This window comes from Cervus elaphus, chromosome 28, assembly GCF_910594005.1.
Source record: "Cervus elaphus chromosome 28, mCerEla1.1, whole genome shotgun sequence".
NCBI classification, from domain to species: Eukaryota; Metazoa; Chordata; class Mammalia; order Artiodactyla; family Cervidae; genus Cervus; species Cervus elaphus.
Genome location: NC_057842.1, coordinates 38,532,486 through 38,560,212, shown reverse-complemented (window position 1 = coordinate 38,560,212; position 27,727 = coordinate 38,532,486).

Below are 27,727 nucleotides of genomic sequence, written 5' to 3'. Positions count from 1 at the left end.
GTTACTTAGTCCCCGATGGCTCCTAAAAATTGCTTAGGAAGGAATAATTTCAATGAGACACCTCCTTCAAATCTCACTGCATCCCAATGTGTCCTTCCCCTTACTCAAACCTAGATGTATGTGTGTGTGTGTGTGTGTGTGTGTCTGTGTGTGTGTCCACAGTTGCTCAGTCATGCCCAACTCTTTTGCGACCCCAAGGACTGTGGCCCGCCAGGCTCCTCTGTGCATGGGATTCTCCAGGCAAGAATACTGGAGTGGGTTGCCATTTCCTCCTCCAGGGATCTTCCTGACCCAGGGATCGAACCCCCGTCTCCTGTGTCTCCTGCATTGGCAGGTGGTTTCCTTACCACCAGGGAAGCCCTAACCTAGATGTTTAAAGGAAAAGCAATTGGAAATCTCCTTTGGGACCTGACAGGGAACGCTGCTTCAGGTTCAGTGGCTTTCTGGCTTTCGTGGGGTCTGTCCTTTTGTCTCCGGGAGGAAACTGTTGGTGCACCTGACATCCCACCCACCAAACTCTGTTGTCCTCTGAAAAGTCTGACTGCCTTTGAATCTTATAGTGCCCAGGGCCAGAGAGCTAGACAAGCCTCATCTTCTCACCCAGCTCCAAGGTTTCTAGTGAGAACCAAAGGAAATAGGTATTCAAAGGTGATTTGTAAAGCAATATGAGCACAACCCACATACAGGTATGATCATAGCATTAGTCTTAAAAGTCTTACTCCATAGCTCCTTTTCTTGTTTTGTCTCTCTCTCATATATATGTATATATAATTGCATGAGCACATGAATGCTAGGTGAGCACATTTGCAAAGTTTGTGATACCTTATTCTAAAAATGTTCCTCCTATGTCACTGTAATATTTTTATAAGGTGCAGATTCCAATTATTACCATTATACTTTCACAAATGATGCTCAACTCTTCAATATAAACCAAAGTAAAGAGCAACACATATTGAACAGAACAGGAACTGGAGAGAGTGCTTTTATAATGAGCATCTTTTTTCATCAGGCTTGGCATTCTCAGAACAAATTGAATTCAGTGTCCCCATAAGGCTTAAAGATGAACTGTCTTATTTTTTAAGACAAAGATGAACTCAGTGTCAGGGTTCTTCAAGAATATGATTTCTATTTCTTTTATTATCATATATAGTACCTATCCATTGAAAAGCCAAAGGCATTTTACAAAATCTGACAGTGATCCTCACAATGTCCCTCTGGTTCCAGGAGGCTTCATTTTAAACAATAAATAATAAACTGCCCTTTATTTTGAAATGTCTTTACAGAATTTATTAACAAGAGTGGATAGTCATGATTTATGGATATCTAAGGGAGTTTATTTCATGGGAGTTAGCAAAGAGCCGACTCATTAGAAAAGACCCTGACGCTGGGAAAGACTGAAGGCAGGAGGAGAAGGGGACAACAGAGGATGAGATGGTTGAATGGCATCATCAGTTTGATGGACATGAGTTTGAGCAAGCTCTGGGAATTGGTGATGGACAGGGAAGCCTGGTGTGCTGCAGTCCCTGGGGTCGCAAAGAGTGGGACACAACTGATCTACTGAACAACAAGAACAACAATGACAATAAAGATGATAGATACCCATGGATCTAAATCTTTTAGAATTGAGTTGATACAAGAAACCAGTTGCATCAAGAACAACTCCAGGGACTTCCCTCATGGCCTGGTGGTTAAGAATCTGTCAATGCAGGGGACACAGGTTTGGTTTCTGGTCCAGGAAGATCCCATGTGCCAGGGGGAAACCAAGCCCATGTGCCACAACTACTGAACCCATGCTCTAGAGCTCGGGAGCCACAACTACTGAAGTTGGCACCCTTTTGAGCCCATGCTCTACAACAAGAGAAGCCCCAGCAATGAGAAGCCCCCTGCTCACCGGAACTAGAGGAAACCCAGATGCATCAATGAAGAGCCCTGTGTGCCACAACAAAGCATAATACAACCAAAAATAAATATAGAATAAAGTGAAATAGTGAAAAAAAGAACAACTTCAGTACATTTGAGAAGTATCTCTCATAATTGCTAACATTTACTTTTAAACTGAAAGAAGTGTAGAGTATGATTACATCACATAAAATAGATACGGAATTATTGTCCAATTTACTGAATCACTGAAGATCCGCAAACCTGATAGCAGCAGCTACCTACAGGAGTGTCTTCTGACTGAGTTCTCCTGATTTAGTCGTTCTACTAAAGATGCCAATCAGCGTATGAACTAGTTAGTGACTGGGCCTCCAAGCCAATCAGATGGTCTCTCTTGGGCATTTCAAGCAGGATGTTCCCAGAGAATAAAGTGTTAACAATGGAGAGAGAAAGTGAAAGGGAATGAGGTAGATCAAGGGTGAGATAAAACCATACATGAGCCATGGTTAGGAATGAGCACACACTCAAGACGGAGAAGAGAATTACAGACTAGAGAGTAAAGACGCCAGTTCATAGGAAAAGAAAGTAGAGAAGGCGTACGGGGAAATGTTGGTGCTCTGTAAGCTGTGGAGCACTGCAGCAAGGGTAGGACTAATCCCTAGGACTCCCAAGCTATCTCGGATTGAGACCGGCTCTTCAGTTTATTCTTCCTGCCACTTGAGCCTTGACGCTCTTCTGGCTCCTCTTTTGTTTTTTCCATTTATTTTTATTAGCTGGAGGCTAATTACTTTACAATACTCTAGTGGTTTTTGCCATATATTGACATGAATCAGCCATGGATTTACATGTGTTCCCCATCCCGATCCCCCCTCCCGCCTCCCTCCCCATCCCATCCCTCTGGGTCTTCCCAGTGCACCAGCCCTGAGCACTTGTCTCATGCATCCAACCTGGGCTGGTGATCTGTTTCACCCTTGATAGTATACTTGTTTCAATGCTGTTCTCTCAGAACATCCCACCCTCGGCTTCTCCTGCAGAGTCCAAAAGTCTGTTCTGTACATCTGTATCTCTTTTTCTGTTTTGCATATAGGGTTATTGTTACCATCTTTTTAAATTACATATATATGCGTTAGTATACTGTATTGGTCTTTATCTTTCTGGCTTACTTCACTCTGTATAATGGGCTCCAGTTTCATCCATCTTATTAGAACTGATTCAAATGAATTCTTTTTAACAGCTGAGTAATATTCCATGGTGTATATGTACCACAGCTTCCTTATCCATTCGTCTGCTGATGGGCATCTAGGTTGCTTCCATGTCCTGGCTATTATAAACAGTGCTGCGATGAACACTGAGGTACACGTGTCTCTTTCAGATCTGGTTTCCTCAGTGTGTATGCCCAGGAGTGGGATTGCTGGGTCATATGGCAGTTCTATTTCCAGTTTTTTAAGGAATCTCCACACTGTTCTCCATAGCGGCTGTACTAGTTTGCATTCCCACCAACAGTGTAAGAGGGTTCCCTTAAAATCCCATTTAGATATTCCTAATAACCAGACTCATTTTACTTAGCTTGAGTCTTTGTACCAAAAGGTTGCTTTGGACAGTGCTCCTCCTGTCTGATGTGGAGTATCAGATATATTCCTTACTCATTGTCCACTTTACCAGGGTATGAATGCAAGTCATGGTCATTCACTTAAATATATATATATATATATATTTGATTTATTATATATTTATATATATCAGATACTTAAATATATATATAAATCTTATATATTTACATTTAAATCTCTGAGGTCAAGTAAATTTTGTTGATAGAATTTAATTTATATACTCCTTGTTGACTGGTCTTTTTCTAGTAAGAAAAATAACAGGGTACCTATTATTACAACCCACTTAGATTAAGATATATATATATATAAAATTCTTCCCAGGATGTCTTCCAACAATCTGAGATCAATGTCTTCCCTGTAGATGATTCTTAAGGAGGCTAATTGTACCTTTAAGCTGCCAAGCAGGATAAGGTATCAGTCTAATAAAAAGGCACAAGGCTGGTTGTTGATGACATCTCAGTGCATTCTCTTTCTAGCCAACTGCTTTTGTCCCACCCAGTCATATTACCATCAGAACACTCAAAACACCTGACAGTTTATGCTCTGCTTTATTCTTCTTCTCAGACAGTACTTCTAGAATCACTGATTCCTTTGACCATCTAATGTTCAAGAGTCATGTAATCATCTTTCATCATCACTCTCTGACTTTGCTTAATATTCTTTTTAAAATTATTAAATATAGTTCTCACTATTGAAAAGTAAAAATGGATGGACTCAAAATGTTCATAATTTTCATTGTTTATTCTCCTTGGTACATGCTTAGTTGCTTCAGTTGTGTCTGACTCTTTGCGACCCTCGGGACTGTAGCCCGCCATAGGATTCTCCAGGCAAGAATATTGGAGTGGGCTGCCATTTCTTCCTCAAGGAGATCTTCCTGACCCAGGGATCAAACCCAGGTCTCTTATGTCTCCTGCGTTGGCAGGCCGGTTCTTTACCACTAGCCCTATTTAATAAATTACTACTAGCAGACGGTAATTATATCGGCTAGTAGTAATGTCTCTGATATCAAATAAGTCTCTGATATCACATAAGTATATTTTGTTGATATAATTTAATTTAAATACTCCTTGTTGGTTGGTCTTTTTCTTACAAGAAAAATAATAACAGGGTGCCTACTATTACATCCCACTTAGATTGAGTAATGCAAATATTTTACATATTCAAGAAATCCTGGTGGTGTCATGAGTTAATGATATGGAAAGAGAGTAATTTTTGAGCATATGGTCAGTGTAAAAGATAACTCTCAGACATAGCATAGACTAAGATCGAATGGCTTAATGTCTGTAAACAATTCTTTAGAGAGGACAGCATTCCTGAGTCATGAAGAGCTGACATCCTTTACCTTTCCTTGAGGAAGGGAATGGTTTAAGCATCAAAGATTTCTCATGTTCTATTCCACCAATGACTTTTAAAATTATTCTTAAAATTTCTTTAAAAATTACTTTAAAATAATTATTTAAATATCTAAAAGTTATTTTTCCTCCATGGATTCCTTTTTATAAGAGTCTTTCAAATATGTATATTTAGTTATTAATTTACTGAAAAGTTTTATTACTTCACTATATATTTAACGTTCAACATGAGCTTCTGATTTGCATGAGAGAACAATCCTTAATGTACTGACCTTATAGAATTTCAGTCAGTTTCAAAAAATTTAAAATTTTTAGCTAGTTTGTGCAAACTTTTCTCCTAGGATTTTTGAGGTACTGAATATAGCTAAGAATTTCCATCAGTACCTTCTGATATTTCTAGGTAACTGCAGGGGGAACACCTGTAGTCACCATTTCTGGTCTTTCAGGTTTCCCAGGGCAATCTCAATATCAAATATTCATGTCCACAATCAGGCCTGATTCGGGATTTTAATAATGTGGTTGTTCTATCTGTAAACAACTGATGTCCCCATCCTTCATCCTTGCTAAAGGAACCTTGGTTTGGTCAACTCTTTTCCAAGAAGCAAATGCTTCAGAGAAAGCCGACCCCAAGGAAGACTCATAATTCGTTTAGACCTATCTCTCATTTGTCTTTGTACTTACCGATTATAGTAATGTCATGTACATACCAATTATGGTTAGTACATGACAAAAGTCTGACCAATGAGAAGCTTAATAAGGAAGTTTTATGAAATGAGTTCTTTATTCCTTAAAAAAAAAAAAAAGGAAGGAAGCAAAGATGTTTCCCTTTTCCTTGTCCTATCTGTGGGGGTGCTGTGTGGTGATGTGATACCAGGGACTGCTGCAGTCATTTCATGACCATGGGGGAAGTGCTGAAACATTTGACAACTGACAGGTTGGAATGATGAAAAAAATCTTGGCCCTGTTAATTTATTAATCATCTTTTTAAACTTAACTCTAGAACTTCTCTATTTCTAGATTTCTCTTCATGTGATGTGACTTAAATCATTTTCAGCTACATTTTTTAAAAAGATATTTGTGTTCCTCGAGGCTGAAAGTAATTCAAGTTGTATTTCATATAAATAATTACAATTTAAAAATATTAACAATAAACAAATGTACTCATAGAATTTCAGAGTTGGGAGGACCTTTAAAGTTTATCTAGTTTGACCATCTGCATATATTATGCAAACTGAAAATCTGATGGCTAACCTATAATCACTGTTAGAGGATGTTGTAAGAAGTGGTTTGCACTGACATTCTGAAATTTGTACAATCACCTAAAAAGATAGTAGATTATCTATAAGAGGAGATCTGTTATAAACAGTTACAGTGATATGTGGCTATATGAATCACATATGAATTTGGAGATAGAACCTTTAAAGAGGTAATTAAAGCTAACTAAGGTCATAAGGATAAAGCCTTAATCCAATATGGCCTTTATTTTTATTAGAAGAGGAAGAGATTCCAGGTATGCACTCACAGAGGAAGGACTACATAAGGACACAGCAAAAAGGTGATCAAATACAAGCTAAGGAGAGAGGCCTCGAGAGACACCAAATCTGTCAACATCTTGATCTTGGTTTTCTAGCTTCCAGAACTGTGAGAAAATAAATTTCAATTGTTTAAGCACCTAGTCTGTGGTATATTATTATTGTAACCCTACAAACTGATACAAGATACAAAAAAAATTGCTTTAAACATGAGCAAATTTACCACTTCATATAATACAGAGAGTTTCAGATAAAAACATTTCCAGGTTGATTAATTAGAAACTCAGTAATGTGAACAAATTGTTGCTTCCTGACCTGCATACAGATTTCTCAAGAGGCAGGTCAGGTGGTCTGGTATTCCCATCTCTTTCAGAATTTTCCACAGTTTATTGTGTTCCATACAGTCAAAGGCTTTGGCATAGTCAATAAAGCAGAAATAGATGTTTTGGAACTCTCTTGCTTTTTCAATGATCCAGCAGATGTTCGCAATTTGATCTCTGGTTCCTCTGCCTTTTCTAAAGCCAACTTGAACATCTGGAAGTTCACGGTTCACGTATTGTAGAAGTCTGGCTTGGAGAATTTTGAGCATTACTTTACTAGCGTGTGAGATGAGTGCAATTGTGTGGTAGTCTGAGCATTATTTGGCCTTGCCTTTCTTTGGGTTGGAATGAAAACTGACCTTTTCCAGTCCTGTGGCCACTGCTGAGTTTTCCAAATTTGCTGGCATATTGAGTGCAGCACTTTCACAGCATTATCTTTTAGGATGTGAAATAGCTCAACTGGAATTCCATCACCTCCACTAGCTTTGTTCATGGTGATGCTTCCTAAGGTCCACTTGACTTCACGTTCCAGGATGTCCAGCTCTAAGTGAGTGATCACACCATCGTGATTATCTGGGTTGTGAAGATCCTTTTTGTATAGTTCTTCTGTGTATTCTTGCCACCTCTTCTTAATATCTTCTGCTTCTGTTAGGTCCCTACCATTTCTGTCCTTTATTGAGCCCATCTTTGCATGAAATGTTCCCTTGGTATCTCTGATTTTCTTGAAGAGATCTCTAGTCTTTCCCATTCTATTGTTTTCCTCTATCTCTTTGCACTGACCACTGAGGAAGGCTTTCTTATCTCTCCTTGCTAGGCTTTGGAACTCTGTGTTCAAATGGGTATATCTTTCCTTTTCTCCTTTGCTTTTTGCTTCTCTTCTTTTCACAGCTATTTGTAGGGCTTCCTCAGACAGCCATTTTGCTTCTTTGCATATCTTTTTCTTGGGGATGGTCTTGATCTCTGTCTCCTGTACAATGTCATGAACCTCCATCCATAGTTCATCAGGCACTCTGTGTATCAGATCTAGTCCCTTGAATCTATTTCTCACTTCCACTATGTAATCATAAGGGATTTCATTTAGTTCATACCTGAATGGTCTAGTGGTTTTCCTTACTTTCTTCAATTTAAGTCTGAATTTGGCAATAAGGAGTTCATGATCTGAGCCACAGTCAGCTCCCGGTCAGGAAGCAACAGTTAGAACTGGACATGGAACAACAGACTGGTTCCAAATAGGAAAAGGAGTGCATCAAGGCTGTATATTTTCATCCTGCTTATTTAACTCATATGCAGAGTACATCATGAGAAACGCTGGGCTGGATGAAGCACAAGCTGGAGTCAAGATTTCTGGGAGAAATATCAATAACCTCAGATATGCAGATGACACCACACTTATGGCAGAAAGTGAAGAAGAACTAAAGAGCCTCTTAATGAAAGTGAAAGAAGAGAGTGAAAAAGTTGGCTTAAAGCCCAACATTCAGAAAACTAAGATCATGGCATCTGGTCCCATCACCTTATGGCAAATAGATGGGGAAACAGTGGAAACTTTAATTTTTGGGCTCCAAAATCACTGCAGATGGTGACTGTAGCCATGAAATTAAAAGACACTTACTCCTTGGAAGGAAAGTTATGACCAACCTAGACAGCATGTTAAAAAGCAGAGACATTACTTTGTCAGCAAAGGTCCGTCTAGTCAAGGCAATGGTTTTTCCAGTGGTCGTGTATGGATGTGAGAGTTGGACTATAAAGAAAGCTGAGTGCAGAAGAATTGATGCTTTTGAACTGTGGTGTTGGAGAAGACTCTTGAGAGTCCCTTGGACTGCAAGGAGATCCAACCAGTCCATCCTAAAGAAGACCAGTCCTGAATGTTCATTGGAAGGACTGATGCTGAAGCTGAAACTCCAATCCTTTGGCCACCTGATGCAAAGAGCTGACTCATTTGAAAAAATCCTGATGCTGGGAATGATTGAAGGCAGGAGGAGAAGGGGACAACAGAGGATGAGATGGTTGGATGGCGTCACTGACTCAATGGAGATGGGTTGAGTGGACTCTGGGAGTTGGTGATGGACAGGGAGGCCTCGGGTGCTGTGGTTCATGGGGTCGCAAAGAGTCGGACACGACTGAGTGACTGAACTGAACTGAATGTGAAGAAGGACCCAGGCTCTTTTCATTTTCTTGTCCTGCCATCCTCGGCATATTGACTTTTAACCCCTAGATTTGTCGGCACACACAGATACAAGGGAGCTAACGCCCTGAGTGTTACCTCTGTACACAGCTGTATTAGAAGCAGATAAGCAGGCTTCTTCTCATGCAAACCTGTTTAAGAGTGAAAAAAACCTTTCCAGAAGCTCCACTCCACCCCACCCCTCAAAATCCTCTCCTCCTATCTTAGTCAAAATGGTATCATATGCTTTTACCTAAATCCCTTCAAGGGGATTGGGATTACTGTGATTGGTTTAGATCAATTGTTAGTCACTTTTGGGGACTGGAATGGGGCCTAGAACCCCTTGAATCAGTTACCCTCTGGCTATTGGTTAGCCAGGATCTGTGGGGTGGGGAGAAGGGATGAGTCTTGGATAGATCCCTCTCATGTGCTTATTCCTGTTTCTGCCCTGATCCAATTTACTAGCCTGGCATATCTTCTGATAAGTAAAACTGCCAGAGCAGGGAAGACAGGATTGCAAGTAACATCCCTGAAGGCTCCCCAGCTTTCTTTGACCTTATTCCACGCTTATTAAGCAGTATTCTCTTGATTAATTATGCTACCTAACTACCTTGATATCTGGTAGGAAGTGCCCTAGATAGCCAACTAACATAATTAGTACATTAGAGAGGTGTACCACATGTTATAAATTAATAACTTCATGTTCTGACCTCACATAGCAGTCCCGTGTGTGTAATTAGAGTAAATAATTTGTTCATCATTCATTCGGCACTTTCCTTATGCTGGGCACTACTCTAGGTGCTAGAGACTCAGAGTGAATAGGATGCAATTCCTACTCTGAGGGCTTGTCTCATTTTTAGGAGCTCACTCCCAAGGGAGTGACTATAACTATTATAGTCACCATTTAGGGAGTGTGTGTCAGGCATGGATTAAGTGCTTCCATGTTTTCACAGTCTTACTCCATATTGCCTTTCTGATCTTGTTTCCTGGAGTTTCTTATTTCTCACTCACTCTACTCCAGCCAATCTGATCCGTGAAATTTTTTTTAAAGACTTTTCTCTTTGGATGTGGATCATTTTTAAAGTCTTTACTGAATTTGTTACATTATTGTTTCTGTTTTATGTTTTGGTTTTTTGACTGTGAGGCACATGGGATCTTATTTCTTGACCAGGGATCAATCCTGCACCCCCTGCATTGGAAGGCATTGTCTTAACCACTCGACCACCAGGGAAGTCCTTCATAAAGCCTTGAAGCAACACTTGAACAATCCTTAACCTAGAATACTTACCCCCAGTTATTCTCTCATCCCCTTCAGATATTGACTCAAATGTTAAATTCACAGAGAAGTTTTCCTTCCAATCATTCTAAACTTTCAACTTCCCAATGCTTCCTGTCCCCTTCCCTTTCCCATATCCATGCATGTTGGACTTTCCTGATGGCTTAGAGTGTAAAAAAAATCTGCCAGCAATGCAGGAGACACAGGAGATTTGGGTTCAATCTCTGGGTTGGGAAGGTCCCCTGTTGGAGGAAAATGGCAATCCATTCCAGTATTCTTGATTGAAAAATCCCATGGACGGAGGAGCCTGGCAGGCTACAATCCAAAGGGTTGCAAAGAGTTGGACATGACTGAGTGACATAGTGCACCCAACACTATGAAATGTATTTCATATATTGCTTTTATCTATTGCCAGTCTTCCCCTACCAAACATAAGCTCCTTGAGGGCAGGGGATTTTGTCAGTATCCTTAATGACTACAGTAGTACCCAATACATGGTAGGATTCTCCATAAACATATATATTGCAGGAATGAATCATTGCCTGAAGTAGAGTTGTTATTTATACAAGTTGCTCTTGATTACAAAACTAGGAAGTGGTAGAACCAGGATTGAAATGCAAGTAGGGGATTGAAATGTGAGTAGGGGATTGAAATTAAAGTACACTTCTAAATTCCCCATATTCTTTGAGTTTCCAGATCTGCAAAGACAAGTACCAGACCCTGGACCATGGTAACCCTTGGAGACTTTATCTCCATGGAGATCTCATGGAGGTAGAAATCACATCAATAATTTGAAAAGGGAAAATTTAACATGAAGAACTGTTAATGTACAACAGGTAGTTAACTAAAAGGAGTGAAGAAGGACTCCAAGGGGTAAAGCAGCATCTATCTGTAGGCAGAAATAGAGTGGAAAAGAAAGAACTAAAAACTTAGAGGAAGCTCCTCTCTCAACCCCAGGCTGAACTTCAGAACCTCTGAGGAGAGGGTACATGTGGCCCATTGATGCTGGAGAACCTTGCTGGAAGGTGTAGGTTGACCACAGTGAGCCAAATCCACCAATTGCTGAGTGGAAAAGTCCCACCTGAAAAAGGAAAGTCCCGGCCTCTGGGTCTGGCGGAGAAGATTCTCTCTAGTGCCCTCTATTGGCAAAGCCTTAAGTAATCCGGCCAGCAGTGCAGATAATGTTCACAGGGACCCACCCCAGTATCACAAGGCAGGGCGAAGAAGAGTGGATCTGGAGCTGTGAGACAATCTGTTAATAACTGGCCCACCAAGTGTTTGATGCATATCTGCCCCTCCCGTTTCTCATCTCCACAGCACAAAAAGTCCACTGGCTTGTAGCCTACCTTAGGTATTCTTATATTTTCTTTCCACATGTGATTTGAGAAGTTTCTGTACTTTTTTTTGTCTGTCTGCTCAGGACTTTCATATATAACCAGATGGGGTGGCAGATGATTCAGCTGAAGAAAGCAATATTTTGGTTAATTTGGTCTATCGCTATTTTTTTCAAAGCTAATTCCTTCCCAGTGTTACTGTGTACAGACAGACAGTCCCCAACTGACTTATGGTCTGGTTTATGATTTTTCAACTTTACTTGGTTTGAAAGTGATATGCATTCAGTAGAAATCACACTTGGAACTGTGAATATTGACCTTTTACTGGGCTACTGATATGCATTATGATACTCTCTCTTGATGCTGGGCGGTGGCAATGAGCGGTGGCAATGGGAAGTGGCTCCTCGTGGTCCATGAGATCCTGAAGGTGAAGAGCCAATACACTTAAGGCCATTCTGTTCCCATAAAGCCATTCTGTTTTTCACTTTCTGTATGGTATTCAATAAATGACACGAGTTAGTCAACATTTTATCATAAAATAGATTTTGTGTTAGATGATTTAGCCCAAACTATAGGTTAATGTAAGTGTTCTGAGCACATTTAAGGTAGACTAGGCTAGGCTATAATGTTAGGTAGGTTAGATGTATTAACGTGTTCTTCTGGCTTACAATATTTTCTTTTTATTTTTTGACCACACCTCATGACCTTCAGAACTTTCCTAGCTAGGGATCAAAACTGCAGTGCAAGTGTGGACTCTTAACCATTGGATCACCAGGGAGCCCCTTAAAGTATTTTCAACTTATGATGGGTTTGATGGAGCTTAACCCCACTGTAGGTTGAGGAAGATCTGTAAGATCACAGAGTTACTGTCCCTGCTGTGTGCACACAATCTACCTTCAGTTTGATTTTCTAGGCTCTGGAATTTATGGCCAGTCCCTTGATATCCATGCGTCTCCTCCTGGGACATGCAGACTGCTTCCTTCTGTGCATGGACATAAGGGGATTTGTGCTGTCCTCCTGAATAAGTCTATGAAAAGCACCTGAAACTCTTATTATTATTTTAATAAGTATAAATTTATTAAAGATTCTCTTTTCCTATGTCTGCAGATCTTTTGCTTGAAAATTAGCAGCCACGTTTCTCCAATGTTCTGTGGTTTCAATCTTGCCAAGGGTAAGGATTCAAGATATCATTTTGAAGTCTGCTCCTTTAAAGGCAAAGCCATTTATAGTTTTGCTGCCTGAGCATAATTTTAACCTTTTTGAAAGCACCAGGGCTTATTTCAGGGGAGAGGTGAAGCACATTAAAGACAGTGGCTTCTCTCGTAGTCTGAACTGAACTATGGTTTGGGTCAGTTTTCTAATTGGTTTGGATTTTCAGTCCATTAAAGGAAAGCTCTGGTTACATTTTACAGCAGGTCACCAGGCAAAAATCTGCTTCATCTGCACAATGACTGTGGTTTTCTTTCATTTGCCTATGTCACTGGAAGGCACTTACTCCATGCTGGGCAGCAGAAGCATCCCAGGGAGTGCCCCATTCTCGTGACCACATCAAAGCACTTTATACACCATAGCGCCCTGAGGGAGGACACTCAGGTGCACTGGCTGAAGTTCACTTATCCATTTCATTTCAGCATAAGCCTTGGATCTTGCAAACAGCAGGGTGGTTTCTGCATTAAGAAATCTGCAGCTCTGGACCCCAGACCCCAGTGTGATGTGAATCTCCCAGAAATCTCTGGCCCATGCAGGGAAGTTCAGACCTCTCAACTTTAATAGCTAGCTGAAGAATAAGGAGGAAAATCATAGGAACACTGCAGTGCCCATTAGATGGAAAGCATGCTTGCTTGTGCCTGTGATTTGTTATCCAAAACAGTCTTAGAATGACCAAAAAGTGTGAGGGAGGGGAGAAAAATAATGAGGATTTTTAAAGTTAAATAATTCAAGACACTTGCTCCTTGGAAGAAAAGCTGTGACAAGCCTAGACAGTGTATTAAGAAGCAGAGACATCATTATGCTGACAAAGGTCTGTCTAGGCAAAGCTACAGTTTTTCTAGTAGTCACGTATGGATGTGAGAGTTAGACCATAAAGAAGGCTGAGTGCCAAAGAATTGATTCTTTCAAATTGTAATGCTGGAGAAGACCCTTGAGAGGCCCTTGGACCACAAGGAGATCAAATCAGTCAATCCTAAACGAAATTAACCCTGAATATTCATTGGAAGTACTGACACTGAAGCTGAAGCTCCAATACTTTGGCCACCTGATACAAAGAGCTGACTCACTGGAAAAGACCCTGATGCTGGGAAAGATTGAGGGTAAAAGGAGAAAGGGGTGGCAGATGATGAGATGGTTAGATAGCATGAGTTTGAGCAAACTCTGGGAGATGGTGAAGGACAGGGAAGCCTGGTGTGCTGCACCAAGGGGTCACCAAGAGTTGGACATGACTGACTGAACAACAACGGCAACCTCTGAGTCTGGGGTGTTAGTATGGCACCCTGAAAAATTTATTGTGTGCAGCAGTATCACAAAAAATAGCTATATTAAAAATCACTCCCAGCCTTCAAAATACATCATCCATAGCTAGAGCAAACTTCACTTGCCTTTCAGCCCTTTGTGAAGGGGATTTACCTAAATCCCTAAAAGAACAGTCAAGAAGCCAGTCTATCAGTGTTTTAAGATTTCAAAGCAAAAATACTGGTAATTTCTTGATCAAACTAAAGAGTACTAATGCTTTATGGACAAAAACATATAAAATTCATATATTTCCTTGACTAAAGTTCCTTACTAAACTGTGATCTTCTTGTGGGCAGGAACCATGCCCTATTTATGTTGGTGTCCTTAATGCCAGCACTGTACCCACCTGTGGTCAGCAATCAGTGAATGACTATGGAGAAAACAAAGAAGGAAGTGAAGGAAAGGAAAAAACAGGAAGGGAAATGTTAATCAGTTGTAGAGAATGCATGTAATTCAAAGAAAATACTTCAGAAAGAGGGAGAGATGATGGTGGAGCATTATCCTTTCAAGGCTGGAGCTACTTTTCTCTTTCTGCCACCCATAGGCTCCTTGCTTCTTTGGGGATATTTTTCTTGTCCTCCAACACATTTTAGGGGCTCCCATAGCCTTTTGTAGCTTTGTAGAATAATTTTTTACTGGAGTAAAGGGAGCAACGTGGGGCACTATTAAGTCTAGCCTGGGCTTCCTTGGTGGCTCAGCAGTAGAGAATCCACCTCCCATGCAGAAGACGCAGGAGAATGATCACTGGGTTGGGAAGATCCCCCGGAGAAGGAAGTGGCAATCCACTCCAGTATTCTTGCCAGGAGCATCTCATGGACAGAGGAGCCTGGCGGGCTACAGTCCGTGGGGTCGCAAAGAGTCGGACATGCCTGAAACGCCTGAGCGTGGGTTGCTCCTTACTGCCCATGCCCCTCAGTCGATTACAGTATGACCTGAGGAAAAGGCAGGCATCATTTTGTGGTTTAATCTCTCAGAGAATTAGCCTCATGAGGCACATGGGATAAATGTTTGCAAAGAAATGAAAGCCTTTCAGATTAAAAAAAAAAGCTTAGTAAGGGCAAAGTCTTATTAGAGACAATGCACTTGATGCACATTACTGGGAATGGGGTCTTTTGTGGGCAATGCAAATGATTTTATCTTAATAACATTTTCATGATGCTAATTTATAACATATTCTTAAAGCCTCAATTAAACATGAATGCGTTTCTTTGACTTTTATGTTTTAAAAGAAGCCCAGTTTTAAGAATGTAATTGATAATTAATTACACTGCCCTCTTCTTAGACCTGATAATAAAATACTCTGTACTTTTCCCCACACATATAAAATACAGCACTTGATTTCAGAATAATTTTTCTTAGACCATCTTTCAAAAGCAAATGATATTTATAGTGTAACCTTAAGTGTATAACATTAATTAGTTAAGATTTCCCATTAGGTGTGACTCTTCTTTGTGTGGCTTCAGAAAATAATAATAAATGAATTTTTAGGTGCTAAATGTCTGCATATTCTCCACAGCTGTTGTCTTCCTGGGTTATCTCTTGGTAAAGGACATTATCAGCCTTTCAGAGCCCACTCTGAAACCTGGGAGCCACTAATGACTCTTCTTTCCTTTTCTCATCCCTAATACTACTGATAATTCATATCCCCATCAATAAACTCCTCACTATGCATATTCTTATATTTGATTAAATTAAATCATGCACTATTTATCTAATATTTTATACCTTGTAAATAAAATTTCAGATGAGGTAAAATTGAGCAAAACAATAATTTTTCAAAATTGTTTTTAATAGTACAAAAGCAGTTTTATTACAAATTACAGAAATTTGTCCATGTACTTTTTGAGCCCTTATTATCAAACATCTTACTTTTAAAAAAGTCATTGCCACTGAACTTTTTAATTTAAAGATAACATGCAGGGAGAAAAGGCAGATCATGAGTGTCCAGCTTGATGAATTTTCACAAAGTGAACACAGGTGTGTACTGTGTAACTTGAATTAGGAGCAGAAAATAGAACATGACCAATGCCTCCAAAGCTCCCTTTATACCTTCTCCTGGTCACTATACCACCCCCACCATTGCCAAGAATAGCCACTAGCCTGACCTCTGACACCATAGTTGAGTTTTACTTGTTTTGAACTTTATATGACTGAAGTCAAATAGCATATCCTCCTTATGCCTGGCCTTTTGTGCTCAATAGGAAGTTGCTGAGATTGTAACAATATTGTTACTTAAACATCTTTCTACTTTTATAATGATTTATTTTTATAAATCATGTATTCACTCATGATATTCACTCATGAGGGTGAGTTTGGCTTAAATTAGATAACATAATCCATGAACCCACTTACTTAACTGGGTACATGTCCGCTACAATATAGACTTTAAAAGTACCTGAGGTGCGTGCTCTCACAGTGTTACTAAATTAAGTCGTTTAGAATTTAGTTGTGCCCTAGGCCTTGCCGAGGCGCTCTGCCTTGGCAGCAGAAAGTTCTTTTTTCATTCATCGGGGAGCAGGCAATAATAGCACAAATTTTATTCAGTGGCCATCTTGTTCACAGATATCTCTTCAAACTTTCTAAATCATCAACAATCCTTTTATCTACAGACTGAGTTCAAAAACTGGGCATTCAAGAAACTATATCATTTTGCTTTTAATTATATTTCCAGATTTATTTTTCATTATGTCTAGTACATGGATAAAAAACTGGGCATTCAAGAAACTATATCATTTTGCTTTTAATTATCTTTCCAGATTTATTTTTCATTATGTCTAGTACATGGATAATGCACTGTAGTCAAATAACACAGACCAGATGAATTCCAACTTCTATATCCCTGGATGCCTGCGTTCTTCTTCCTTATTCATCCAATTCTTCGAGTACTTTCAAGCTCACTTCATTTTCTGTGAAACTTCTCTTGACCTTTTCAGACCACTCTTACCTCTTCTTGTGGCATTTATTGTCCTGAGCACTCATTTGGTGCATAATTTACGCCCCTTTGTTATTTAAATACATGCTTTTGGGTTTTGTCTCCTCAGTAAATGTTTGATGATGTTGCAAATCTAGAGTAGTGAAAGCTGCTTCAAACTCTAGGAAATAAAAGAGTTACCACATCCATCAAAGAACCTACTTTCTTAAGAAGTCATTTATGCCCTTGAATAAAATCCTGACACCTAAATGGAGAGTCAGTACATTAAAAGGTCACTAACTCAGTTGCCTAGGAGCATTCCTATGACTGATAGAACTTTGGACCAAATTGGCCAGATCTTTTGTTCAGAGCCAAATGTATTTTTCTGTTTGTTTGTTTGTTTTTGGAGTTAAAAGTCTATGACAAGAAATACAGTGCATTTATTTTTATTCAGAAGTTCCTAGATATATACTTTTGTCTGCTCATCCCTTCTCCAGAGGGAGGTGTGGATGAGACATAGGCCCTGAATTACCAAGTTTCATATTGGATAGAATTTTCATTTCTCAGTCATGGTTCTTAATATCATATTGGAACATGTTTTAAGGCAAGTTGTAATCTATTATTTATATTTAATAAAAACGACTCCTTAGTTCATCACAATTTCACATGTAGGTTTCTGCCCCCGAACCTTCTAAGAATCTGAGGTGATAGAATCAGTGCTGGCAGGCCATTGCTAGCATTTCTCTGACTTTGCCCTTTATAGCTTTTACTGTGAGCGTGAAATGCTCTCACACCCTTTGAGGCAATCTAATTATGATGTTGACTTTTCCTTTTCTCCTCCTCAGCTCTTATATCTTCAAACGATAGCTCTTATTACTTCTGTTAGAGAGGGTGGCCATATTTTCCTGCAACCAGGTTCATTCTTCTTAATGAAGAGAAGCTTTGTCCATGAGTATTCCCAATTGGCTTCTAAAATTAAGCCTGGACTCTTATTTCAGGACAGAAGTTAAACTAGCCAGTCCACAGTTTTCTGAATCCAGAGCATCCCCAGGCCTTTTTCAGTTCAGTTCAGTCACTCAGTCGTGTCTGACTCTTTGCGACCCCATGAATCACAGCACGCCAGGCCTCCCTGTTCATCACCAACTCCCAGAGTCCACTCAAACTAATGTCCATTGAGTCGGTGATGCCATCCAGCCATCTCATCCTCTGTCGTCCCCTTCTCCTACTGCCCTCAATCTTTCCCAGCATCAGGGTCTTTTCAAATGAGTCAGCTCTTTGCATCAGGTGACCAAAGGATTGGAGTTTCAGCTTCAGCATCAGTCCTTCCAATGAACACCCAGGACTGATCTTCTTTAGGAAGGACTTGTTGGATCTCTTTGCAGTCCAAGGGACTCTCAAGAGTCTTCTCCAACACCACAGTGCAAAAGCATCAATTCTTTGGTGCTCAGCTTTCTTTATAGTCCCAACTCTCACATCCATACATGACTACTGGAAAAACCATAGCCTTGACTAGACGGACCTTTGTTGTAAAGTAATGTCTTTGCTTTTTAATATGCTGTCTAGGTTGGCCATAACTTTCCTTCCAAAGACTAAGCGTCTTTTAATTTCATGGCTGCAATCACCATCTGCAGTGATTTTGGAGCCCCCCAAAATAAAGTCAGCCACTGTTTCCACTGTTGCCCCATCTATTTGCCATGGAGTGATGGGACTGGATGCCATGATCTTAGTTTTCTGAATGTTGAGCTTTAAGCCAGCTTTTTCAGTCTCCTCTTTCACATTCATCAAGAGGCTGTTTAGTTCTTCTTCACTTTCTGCCATAAGTGTGGTGTCATCTGCATATCTGAGGTTATTGATATTTCTCCCAGAAATCTTGATTCCAGCTTGTGCTTCCTCCAGCCCAGCGTTTCTCATGATGTATTCTGTGTATAAGTTAAATGAGCAGGGTGACAATATACAGGCTTGACGTACTCCTTTCCTATTTGGAATCAGTCTGTTGTTCTGCATACAGTTCTAGCTGTTGCTTCCTGACCTGCTTACAGGTTTCTCAAGAGGCAGGTCAGGTGGTCTGGTATTCCTATCTCTTTCAGAATTTTCCACAGTTTATTGTGATCCACACAGTCAAAGGCTTTGGCATAGTCAATAAAGCAGAAATAGATGTTTTTCTGGAACTCTCTTGCTTTTTCAATGATCCAATGGATGTTGGCAATTTGATCTCTGGTTCCTCTGCCTTTTCTAAAATCAACTTGAACATCTGGAAGTTTATGGTTCAGGTATTGCAGAAGCCTAGCTTGGAGAATTTTGAGCATTACTTTACTAGCGTGTGAGATGAGTGCAATTGTGCAGTAGTCTGAGCATTATTTGGCCTTGCCTTTCTTTGGGATTGGAATGAAAACTGACCTTTTGCAGTCCTGTGGCCATTGCTGAGTTTTCCAAATTTGCTGGCATATTGAGTGCAGCACTTTCACAGCATCATCTTTTAGGATTTGAAATAGCTCAACTGGAATTTCATCACCTCCACTAGCTTTGTTTGTAGTGATGCTTCCTAAGGCCCACTTGACTTCACATTCCAGGATGTCTGGCTCTAGGTGAGTGATCACACTATCGTGATTATCTGGGTCATGAAGATCTTTTTTGTACAGTTCTTTTGCGTATTCTTGCCACCTCTTCTTAATATCTTCTGCTTTTGTTAGGTCCCTACCATTTCTGTCCTTTATTGAGCCCATCTTTACATGAAATGTTTGCTTTTTATTGTTACCTAATTTCACGTCCTCAAGAATTTCTCCTGAATTCTTGTCTTATATCATTCCAATTAAATCACCTTGGTGTTTAAGCGCTGTGCTAAGAATTTGGCCAATCAGCGCTTCTAAAAATAAGTTAGCACTAATTCTGACAACATTACTAGCAAATGTTGATGCTGCAATCTAGTTAATTCTTTTGTTTTATGAGCAAACGAGCCTTGGAAGGGACACAGAGATGGTTTACACTACCTGCTTGCAGGAGTTGATGCATTTCCGATCCTCTAAAGAGCACTTTGCAATAAAATCAGGCAGAGTGTGTTAAAAGTAGCTAGCTTGTTTACTTCTTTTGAGTTAAACTCTTTTTCTTTCTCATCTTTAGTGTAATGGTCCATCACCAAACTGGAGTTAAGTAGCATGCAGTGTGTTCACTGGCATTATCCTTCCATCTGCTTTTTGTCTGCTTTGGGCAAGTTTTCTCAAACAATTCAGCTTTGTCAGTTTCCACCTCATTTAAATACACTTAAAAAGCTGTGAATGACTGTCCTGAAAAGTTTTCCAAACTTCCAAATTCACCTGCCATTTAAAGATTCTTTTTTTCCCCTCATTTTACCTTTTGTAACCCTTCTTTCTACAAGGCCCTCTGAAAGTGTTAGCGGCTCAGTTGTGTCCGACTCTTTGTGACCCCAAGGGTTGTAGCCCAGGCTCCTCTGTCCATGGGATTCTCCAGGCAAGAATAGTGGAGTGGGTTGCCACTTCCTTCTGTAGGGGATCTTCCCAACCTAGGGATTCAGCCTGGGTCTCCTGCATTGCAGGTGGATTCCTTACTGTCTGAGCCACCAGGAGGGTTACCAGGGTCTATGCAATTATTTAAAAAAGAACTCCAGTAGCGCATGGCCCTCTACTTCTTTTAGATCTGCCTCATCTTCGGTCTTGTACATGACTAAAAGAAAAATCATTTACTTTCAAACATTTGTTTTTTGCCTAAGTTGTGAGTTTTCTTGATGTTATTTTCCACTATTTGTTTATGTGGGAAATATTTTTCTAACATTCTATTTTCTTGTAGCATATGAAAATAGAGTAAAAAAAGTATGAGTTTGGGGTAGCAAATATCCTGATTAACAGATAAATCTTGTCAGTTCTTTTCACCAGAATGGATGCAATCTTTAGACCTATAAACATTTTTCATGCTGAAAATATGTGAGGTGTGGGTCCAGGAAAGAAGTGTGTTTCTGATGAAAGAAAGAACCTCTGCATAAGCTATAGGATGGGCTTCCCTGGTGGCTCAGATGGTAAAGAATATGCCTGCAATGTTGGAGATCCAGGTTTGATCCCTGGGTTGGGAAGATCCCCTGGAGAAGGGAATGGCTACCCACTCCAGTATTCTTGCCTGAAGAATTCCATGGACAGAAGAACCTGGTAGTCAGTCTACAGTTTATGGATCGCAAAGAGTGGGACAGGACTGAGGACACGTTCTCTTTCAAACTATGGGATATATTAACAAAAAAGACACTGAAGATAACTATATATTCAGAACTGTGCTTGGCATTGTGGAGACATGATTTATATCGTTAGAATTGTGACTTAGCAGCAGCAGCAGCAGAATTGGAGTTAGAGGAACAAGACTTTGATGTAGACATTTAAATGACAATATAAGACAATAAATCACAAGGAACTACTGGGAAGGATTGACGAGAGTGGACTGTAAGTCATTGGGTGAGAATGGTCAGAGATGTCTCCATGAAACCATCCATCATTAGTCCTCTTTTTCCTGGGTGATACCCTGGTCCAGTAAAATCTCATGCCAGTTGACAATGGACACTACAGCAGTTTTGTGTGATGGGAAGATACATGTAGGCAAAGGGCAAGGAAGATCTCTTGGGTGGGACAGCAGTGGGAATGAGGTCTATTGTGAAGAAGCAGAAGATGTGGCAGATTCTGATGAGTACTATTGCTGTCAGCTGGAGTGGGACCTAATTTTAAAAAAAGCGCTTGGGGCTATGTCATGGAGGGCCTTGATTGGAAATCTAAGGAATTTGGAATTTATCTTTTGAATAATAAGAAATTATTGGATAAATCATTAGTCTCTTTGTACTTCAGTTTACTATAAAGTTCAAGAGGATAATAATAATTCCTATTGCATAGGTTTGTCGTGAGATGAATTAGTGCATGTAAAGTCTTTAAAACAGTGCTTGTCACATAATAAACCTTCAATCAACGTGAGTGACAATTATTTTAACTTATCATTAGTGGCATTATTATTATTGATCAGGAAGGAACATTATTAATATGCTTAATGGCAACCAATCCCCTCAGCATTGTACTAAAAATGTTTTTTTGGACAATCATTCCTGAACTTCATCGTTAAATCAGTAAATATAGTCTTATCTTTTTAAGATAAAGTTACACTAAATAAAATGGAAGATCTCTCTTCACCATGCATCATCAGTCCTCTTTCCTGGGTGACACTCTGGTCTAGTACAATCTCATGCCCTTCCCCATAGGACTAATGACACCAAGATAGAATAATTTTGCAGGATCACATTCAACTTATTTGAACCTTTGGTTTAATCCTGAAGAAAAAAGAGAAGCAGATGAGGTGTATTGAGATACTCCTGTCCCAGTCTGCTCTGTTATTCTATTCTATATCTCTATTTATATATCTAAAGAGGAAAAAAGTCTTTTCCTCACTCCATCTCTCCACTATGCCCTCTATTTCAATGCCCAAAACCCTTGTATAAAAGCATGAAGAATGAGATGGGTACAGAGGAACAGCCCTGGCCCTTGCACCAGGCATCCTCTTCATCTCTTGGTTCCTCTCATATTTACACTCATGCCAGGCTCTGGGTACATACCCACTCTCCTTTCTTTTTTTCATCTACTCCCTTAGTGAGTGCCAGGAGAGAATGAAGAGGGGAAAATGAGAGCACCCGAGAAAGAAGATTATAACTGGCAATAGGGGACAGAAAAGCAAGAACCGTGACGATAAGAGGAAACATTTGACATCAGATCTGGCTTCTGGGCTGCACACAGTTCTTTTGAGTTTCCTGTGTGTTCCTGAACAGGGAACACACAGGGAAAAATAACATCTTAAATTGATGCTGTAATTAAAAGTAATATATTTATTCCAAGACGTAAAATTAGTCTGTAACAGTAGAGAATAACTTAACCAATCAGTGATAGACAAAATGATTTTTCATAAGAGTGCCAGTATTTGAAATAAAATATATTGTTCAGTGGAGTCAATTCTGGTGTCTTTCTCCTGGTGAGACTGGTCACTCCTGATTGTGAACAACTGCCTTTGATCCTTTTAGGTAGATTGTGTAGAGGTCTAAATATGCCCTAAAAGTATTTCTTTTTTTGAATCATAAAATATATATATTTTTTCTGTAAGCTCTTTCTTCTTTCTATTTTAGAGAAAGTGTATTATTAATTAAAAAACATTTTTTTTCATTGTAACTTTACAGTGATGCTGCTTATGAAAAAGAACATGTTATGTGGTAAGAAGAAACAATAACTGAATCACAAAAATTACAACTATAAGAAATGTTGTGAATTTGTTGAAAACAATAGTCGAAATATTATTGGATACTCACCTTGAGGTTCATTGTACAAAATATTGACTTGATTAAAAAGGAATTAGCTTTATTGAGTTGGAATTACTTTAGGGAAAAGAAAGGAAAATGAGAGGAGAGCTTGGGGTGATGCCCAGTGTTTCTGGGTGGAAGACTTATTACCGGGTAAGGGGTGCTCTACTGTCTGCTTATCTAGGAAACTGTACAGTCAAGTCCCGCCTCACAGTGACATCTTATGTAGCTTAATGGCACTTTCTGACACCAAACTGAATCAGTGGCAGTGACCTCAAACACACATCAGTGTTCACACACTCACTGAAATCAAAGGGCTTTGACTTTACATGGAACATAATCTACTCTCTCTTTTTTTTTTTTTGGAACATAATCTACTCTCTTAAGAAATAAAACCATTTAAAATAAAAATGTTGCTCTATGAGAGATAGCATGAGATAATAGAATTTGGTGATTTGGAGGGTGAAGGTCACATAACCATAGCAGCTGTGTGGTCCCAGGGTAGGTTATTTAACCTTTCTGAGATCCTTTTATTCATCAGAAAAACAATTCCTATTTCAGAAAGTCACAATGAGGATTAATGAAACAATAGAACTACCGTGACAATCATGGCCTCTAGTAGACAGTGAGTCATAATCAGTAGTATGCTGCAGCTGGCCCTTATCAGTTAACAAGGACTGATTGATAAATTATCAGAAATTTTGAGATCCAGTTGTTCAACATGGTCATTGTTGAAAACTACATATACTTATATAAATATATTAAAAATAAATGTAACACACATATACTCATAACACCACTTTCTAATCAGTTCATTACATTTTATTATTATTTATATTCTGAGCCTATTTGACTCTATTGCATCTGTAGGATCAAAACACTATATGATGGTGTTTCACTGCACATTTCTTCCCAACCCTGAATTCAGCAACTACATGGTGATACCTTGAAACCATAGTGGGAATATTTGTACCTCAGATATTGGCAAATGATATAAATCAGAGCTTTTTTCCCCCCAGAAGAGAGGGGTTGTTAAACATTTACACCACTGGTAGGTAACAAAAAACATTAGTTTCTTTCCCTTTAATGTATGTAAATATGTAAATCATGTGTGGCACATAAAATGAGTTGGTGAAACATGAGACTTTTTGTTCCTGTTAGTTTCTTTTTTTTTTGGCCATGCCATGAGGCATGTGGGATCTTAGTTCCCCAAAAGTGAAAGTGGACTTGCGTTCACCTCTTTGTGACCTCATGGACTGTAGCCTGCTAGACTCCTCCGTCCATGGGATTCTCCAGGTAATCAAACCCCCACAACAGCGGAAGCATGGGGTCTTAACCACGGGACCACCAGGGAAGTCCCTCCACTGCTTTTAATTGGGTGTCAGCTGACTCTTAGAAGTTGCCTTAGATACAATCTCATTCAATTCCCTTGGTAGACCAGAGGCAAAGTGGCCCAGCCAAGGTCATGACTAACTAAGGACAACCCCAAAGACTTGTCTTGTGTCTAATCTTGATGATTTCCAAGTTTTCTCTCCTTCCTTCAAAGCTAGAGTAACATCCCACCTCCAGGCTCTGTGACTAACTGTGACATTGAGCAGGAGGAACTTAGGAGCACCAGCTTGACACCTGGAGTTTAGCCTCAACCCCACTTACTCCTTGTCCAGTTCTGTCCTGTGCTCCAGTTTAGGTAACTCAGCTTGGGCCATATTTTGGGGTCTCAGTTTTCTCCTCAGATTCCTGGCAGCTCTGCCAAGGGTATCTTACTTGCTCCCTCTGTTGGAGGGACCTTGAGCTTCTACAGTTAGGGCTCTGCCTTGTCCATGCCAGGCAACCTTCCTCTGTAAGGACAGAAAACCTGCCTGGAGCAGATCCTTGCTGCTTGCTTCTACCTAACATGAGTGGATCTGATTGCCTTTGCACCTGGATCCACCACTGCCAGACCTTTCCTGATATCACTGGTGTTAACTTTCATCCTCTGACAAGATCAAGGACATGTGACCCGTGGTCACAATATTGCATACTCAAGTTACTAGTGCCCACATTTGGCCTGTGGGGCTGGGCTTCCTCCTCTCAGACCCTGTCTCTGTGAGCAAGTTTGCCTCTAGGTCATGTACCCTCCTAGTCTCTGTTTTTCTGTAGTTGGCTGAACCAGGAGAGATCTGGTCACAAAATATGATAAAAGTATAGCTGCAAAGGGAAATTAACTCTACCAGACATTAAACATATTATAAAGCCTCTATACCTAAAACAGTACTGGCTCCTTGGAGAAGTAGGTCATTCCAGAACTGAGGCAAAGAAGATGCAAGATGAACCCATAACATCTTGTGATCTTATTTAGTGGGAAACACCAGCGTCTTTTTCACTAAAATGAAGTACAGGGACATTCCCAAACACCCAGACCACTTGGCCCTCTTGCTATACAAAGTATTCCAGATCAAAAATCCACAAACCAAGGCCCAGAGATTAAATCTGTCTGCCACCTGTTACTAACTGGAACACCTAAAGTTCAGTTGGAACACAGTCACTCCCACTTGTTTCCTTATTGTTTATGGCTGCTTTCCGGCAAAGTTGAGTACACACAGCCCCTTGTATTCATGGATGCAGATGCATGGATACAGGTTGGAGTACAACTGGTCCATGCCATTTTATATAAGGGACTTGAGCATCATTGGATTCTGGTCTCTGTGGGGATCCTGAAACCAATTCCCTGAAGATACCGAAGGACGACTGTAGTGGCAACAGAGACCATAGGGACCACATTGCCTAAAATATTTGCTACCATTTACTATCAACCCATTATAGAAAAAACTGTGCAGACACATGTTCTAGAACATGGAATGGGAAGCAAAACTTTCTCACTTTTTTTTTTTATGAAACAAGTTTGACACTGATACAAAAACCATTTAAAGATAGTACAAGGGAAGAATATTGAAGAACAGACTCACTCATGAACACTGATGCAAAATACTAAGTATAATACAGCAAACAAAGTATTTCTCTATAAGTTCATTGACATTGTTTTGAGCAGAACTTTAGTAATTTGGTCAAGTGCCACACATATGTATGTTATCGCTGCTGGTGGTGGTTTGGGGTTTTTGAGGTCACTGTGCTCAGTGTTGGGAATATGAACACAAACAAAGTCTAACTGATGCCTTCAATATGTTTATTGTCCATGGGGGAAATAAACACTGTAAATATTTTACTCAAAAGTGATGTTTATTTTCAGGGTATAAAGAGGGGTATAGAAGTAATCAGCAGGCCAAGGGGTTCAAGGAAATTAGCTGCATTATCGCGCACTGCACAGCGCACCACACGCCTATTGACCACATGAAGCCTGGTGCACATCTGCAATGAGTTGGAACCTTGGACTGGGCACTGCTCTGTTCCTCATGTCCAGTACTGAGTCTGGACTCTTGCTCACTCTCAATTCAGTTCAGTCGCTCAGTCATGTCTGACTCTTTGCGACCCCATGGACTGCAGCACACCAGGATTCCCTGTCTATTACCAACTCCCGGAGCTTGCTCAAATTCACATCCATCGAGTTGGTGATGCCTTCAAACCATCTCATCCTCTGTCGTCCCCTTCTCCTCCCGCCTTCAATCTTTCGTCTTTTCCAATGAATCATTTCTTTGCATCAGGTGGCCAAAGTATTGGAGCTTCAGCTTCAACATCAGTCCTTCCAATGAACACCCAGGACTTATCTCCTTTAGGATGGACTGGTTGGATCTCCTTGCAGTCCAAGGGACTCTCAAGAGTCTTCTCCAACATCACAGTTCAAAAGCATCAATTCTTCGGTGCTCAGCTTTCTTTATGGTCCAACTCTCACATCCATACATGACTACTGGAAAAACCGTAGCTTTGACTAGATAGACCTTTGTTGGTAAAGTAATGTCTCTGCTTTTTAATATGATGTCTAGGTTTGTCATAGCTTTTCTTCCAAGGAGCAGAAGTGAAGTGAAGTGACATTGCTCAATCATGTCCTACTCTTTGCGACCCCATGGACTGTAGCCTACCAGGATCCTCAGTCCATGGGGTTTTCCAGGCAAGAATACTTCAGTGGGTTGCCATTTCCTTCTCTAGGGGGTCTTCCCGACCCAGGGATCGAACCCGGGTCTCCTGCATTGTAAGCAGTTGCTTTACCATCTGAGCTACCAGGGAAGCCCTCCAAGGAGCAAGCATCTTTTAATTTCATGCCTGCAGTCACCACATGCAGTGATTTTAGAGCCCAAGAAAATAAAGTCTCTTGCTGTTTCCATTATTTCCCCATCTATTTGCCATGAAGTGATGGAACCAGATGCCATGATTTTAGTTTTTCGACTGTTGAGTATTAAGCCAGCTTTTTCACTCTCCTCTTTGACTTTCATCAAGAGTCTCTTTAATTCCTTTTCACTTTCTGCCATAAGGGTGGTGTCATTGGCATATCTGAGGTTGCAATCTTGATTCCAGCTGGTGCTTCATCAAAGCCTGGCATTTTGCATGATGTACTCTGCATATAGGAGAAGGCAATGGCACCCCACTCCAGT